The 4,310-nt window shown below is 40.6% G+C and overlaps 1 pseudogene; it reads right to left on the bottom strand.

Annotated features, from left to right (window-relative positions):
* Window positions 1-258: 258 nt before the first annotated feature.
* LOC103076259 (uncharacterized) lies at window positions 259-3,980 on the bottom strand (annotated as a pseudogene).
* Window positions 3,981-4,310: the final 330 nt, after the last annotated feature.

Here is a 4,310-nt window from a genome sequence, read left to right on the forward strand (position 1 = left end):
GAAGTAAGATGGGAGAGAGCAAGAATAAGCTGGAAACTGTAAACACAAGCTGGAGTCCATGAGGGTGGACCAAAACCTGTATTAGTTCTTTTCCCTCTAACTTTGGTGGTGTCTTACAGAAGCCAGGGCCATCATCATAGAGTTGAACACTTTCTCTTGGCCCAGAAGTCAGAGAAGCTGAAGTAATATCCATTGTAAGATGGAGAACTTGCATACCTGGCTTCTGCGTCGTGTTATATGGTAAGCGGTGTGTAAGAGCTACAGAGTAGCTGCTGCTTCACTTTTATCTTCCAAATCTCCATCCAAAAGAATCTCTCTTGTGGTCCACTCTGAACAGACATACACAGGAAAGAGAATTCCGGGAAATGTAGTTTTCCAGCAAGTTGACATATTACAAAGCCACCACAATCTACCCTTTGTCAACTTGGCAGCCACATACATTTCCTTAAAACTTATTTAACCTCAGTATAAAGATAATAACAGAGTAATGTTCTGATTAACATGATTCAGCTATCCCATGTACAACTGATCACATGCCAACCACTTCTCCTCAAAAGGATACAAAGTCCCTTTTGCTTCTTGGGGTCATATTCATTCTTCTCGTAGTTGATTCATATGCCTTCTTTGACATCCTGTAACTTAAATACTGAGATATAGAGTTAGCTAGTATTAATGTACCTTATGTTAGATAATAAGAGGATGAGAGAGGGTAAGAAAACATATATATTTGGTGTATATATATGTATTTCGTTAGTATATGTATATAAATGTTACATGTGTTAAGATACACATGTATATATACATATTACAATAAATACATATGCGTATAGTATATACACTCAAACGTATTCATATAAAATAAGAAGGAAAACCCCATAACTACTATAGTCCTCATTTCTGCAGCTAGTTATGTGGTCATAGCTAGTTGTTCCATATTTCTTTGCTCTCAGCAAGCACCTGAGCCAGTTGTGATTCCTTACGTGGTAGGGTGACTGAAATGTCCATTCCTGAATCACATGGGTTATTGGCAATCCTGGCTGAATTGGGTTGTTGTAGTTCTCTATTGACTTTAATCACAGGATATGGGAGTTGTAGAAGCAGCCTTGGTGATCTACTGAATTCCGGAAGTACTCCTCCCTACCCTCATTGTCATTCTCAAGTTTACCTTGATAATCAGGATCAATCACCCAGCTAGTAGAGTAGCCCCTTTCTTTGCTGGCTAATTCAGTGATAGGAGGAGCCAAAGAGGCCAGATGGTAGTCTCAACTTGTGGCTCAGTGAAATCATTCTCGTGTTCCTTGGTGGAAGCATTTCTCCTTTTGGAACTAAAATTCTCCAAACCAACAAAACTAAAATTTAAGGAATGAGAAGCAAAAATTTTGCTAGTGGATCATCAGGGATCACTCTCATCTCCACATTTTTTCTAGAGAAAGTTCAATAACTGGTGACTTTATTATTATTATTTTTACTTTTATTGGAGTATAGTTGATTTAAAATGTTGTGTTAGTTTCTACTGTACAGCAAAGTGAATCAGTTATACATATACATATCCACTTTTATTTAGATTCTTTTCCCATATAGGTCATGACAGAGTACTGAGTAGGGTTCCCTGTACTATACAGTAAATCCTTCTTAGTTATTCATATCCACATCTCGATTCCCGCAGCCATGGATTCTATCAATAGGAATGGGAGAAATAGCACCATATCACCATACGTTCGATATTGACTTAGAACATATATTACAACCTGGAGAACATTGCTTGAGCCCTCCAAGACATTTTCACCTACCTGGCGCCGTAACTGAGTGTTCCAAAGGCCATTCCACTATTCTATCAAGCCGACTACTTCTGAGTGATGGAAAATATGGTTAAACCAGTGAATTCCATGAGCATTGACCCAGTGCCACACTTAATTTGCTGTGAAATGATTTTATTGGTCAGAAGTGATGCTGTGTGGAACACCATAATAGTGAAAAGGCATTCTTTTCACCTCTGGATGGTTGTTTTTGGTGTAAGAGTTGTGTGCAAGGAAGGCAAATTCATATCTAAATTGTCTATTCCAATAAGAAAAAAGTATTACCTCTTCCAAGATGGAAGTAATTCAATGTAATTATTTGCCCCCAGGTAGCTGGCTGATTACCTAGGTAATGGTGCCATATTAAGAGCTTTGTGATGGTCTCTGCTGTTGGCAAATTGGACACTCAACGCTGGCTGTAGCTAGGTTGTTTGGTGAGTCAAAGTCCATGCTGCTGAGCCCAGGCGTAAACTCTATCCCTGCTACCATGGCCCCTCTTTATGGGCCCATTAGGCAATGGCACGAATGACTGGGAAGGGAAGCTGAACGACACCTCCAGAATGGGTCATTCTAACTACCTGATTATTAAAAGCTTTTACTGCAAGCTTTTTCTGTTTATAACAATCACCCTTTGGTGAGTATTCACATGGGAGATAAAATTTCATGCTCCATGCCTTCTGGGAGATGTATGTATACATCTTTCCTAGATTTCCTTGTCACCAATTTTCCGATTGTGATTCTTCCATGTCCCTGACCACCCAGCCAAACTGTCATCCATAGCCCATGTATTAATGCAGATCCATACCTCTGGTCATATTTCCTTCCAGGCAAAATGAACAATCAGATGCACTGCTCAAAATTCTGCCCAATGGGAGGATTTCTGTTCACCACTGTCCTTCAAGGATATCCCAGAAAAGGTCTAGAGGGCTGCAGTTGTACATTTTGGGGGAGTGCCTGTACACTGTGCAGCAAGCCTGAGTTTTTTTTCTTCCCCCGTTAACTGTTCATAAGGGGCAACCTATGAGGCCGTAGGTGTGGGCTGAGATAGAGAGTAGCACCCTCAGATGCGATTTTTGTTGCCTCCAAAATTTGAAGAGGGTTACTAGGCATTCTGCCTTTTTCTTAGTGGTAGATGAGGCAGGTGCAGCCACTTATCCTTCACTTTGGAAGGAATGTCTCAACATGTTTCAGATTATGGAATCCCTAGAAATTTCACTGAGGTGTGAGGACCTTGACTTTCTGTAGGACTTATTTCTTACCTTCTGGCACACAAATGTCTTAATGTGTCTAGAGTAATTAATATTTCTTGCTCACAAGGCCCATCATCATAATATCATCAATGTAATGGTGCATGATATGGAAGGGAAAAGTGATCAAGGTACCCTATAACTAAGTTATGACATGGGACTGGAAAGCTGATATACTCCTGAGGTGGAACAATTAAGTTGAATTGCTTACCTGGCCAGCAGTCTTTACTAACAGGTATAGAAAAAAAAAGCATTCATAAAATCGATAGCTGCATATTAGGTGACAGGGGATGTATTGATTTGCTTCAGCAACAAAACCACATCTAGAAGAACAGCTGCCTTTGGATCAACACTTGATAAAGCTTATGATTATCTGCTGTCATTGTCCAAGATCCATCTCTTTTCTGCACAGGCCAAGTACATGGTTGAATGTGGATGAGGTAGGAATGACCACCCCTGCATCTTTCAAGTCCTTGATGGCACTAATCTTTGAAATCTCTCCGGGAATGTGGTATTGCTCCTGACTTACTATTTCTGTAGGTAAAAGCAAATCTAGTGGCTTTCACTTGGCCTTTCTCATCATTATAGACCTTATTCCACAGGTCAGGGAACCAGTATGTGAATTTTGCCAATTGCTGAGTATGCCTATCCCCAATAAGCATTCTGTATCTGGGAAAATAACCACAGGAGGCTCAGGGACCTGCTATGAGATGGGCCTGAGCTAAAATTTAATTGGTTACCTGATCTTCATAAGCCCCTCCGCTGACTGGTAGACCACACGATCCTGTGTGTGTCTAGGAATTAGTGTCAGTTCAGGGCCAGTATCTGGTAATCCCCTAAAAGTCTGGTTATTTCTCTTTCTCTCATGCACAGTCACACTGCTAAATGGCTGCAGTTCCATTTTGGAAAAGCTGGGAGGAACATTATCAGTATACATTTCTGACAGCGTAGCAGGGTCCTTCCTTGAGGGGACCCGGACTTCCCTTTATTCAAAGGGCTCTGGGTCTGTGATCTGGTTCAAGTTTGGGAACTGATTGAAGGGTTATAACTCTTTGTTTTGGTAATTCAAGTCAGACTTCAGTTCACTAGACCTAGAGCTTTTCTGCTTGCATGGATAACATAAGATTTGAGCAGACTGCCATTTATTTCAGTTCTAAGTACACCATGAACCATTATCTAACTCCAAAGATCTTTGTGAGCCCGACTATTCTGATTACTGCTTTGGCTTCACTGTCTATTAGAGTAAAATGCTGATCTTGCTTTTGAA

Source organism: Lipotes vexillifer, unplaced genomic scaffold (assembly GCF_000442215.2).
Source record: "Lipotes vexillifer unplaced genomic scaffold, Lipotes_vexillifer_v1.1 scaffold22, whole genome shotgun sequence".
In the NCBI taxonomy this organism is placed as follows: domain Eukaryota; kingdom Metazoa; phylum Chordata; class Mammalia; order Artiodactyla; family Lipotidae; genus Lipotes; species Lipotes vexillifer.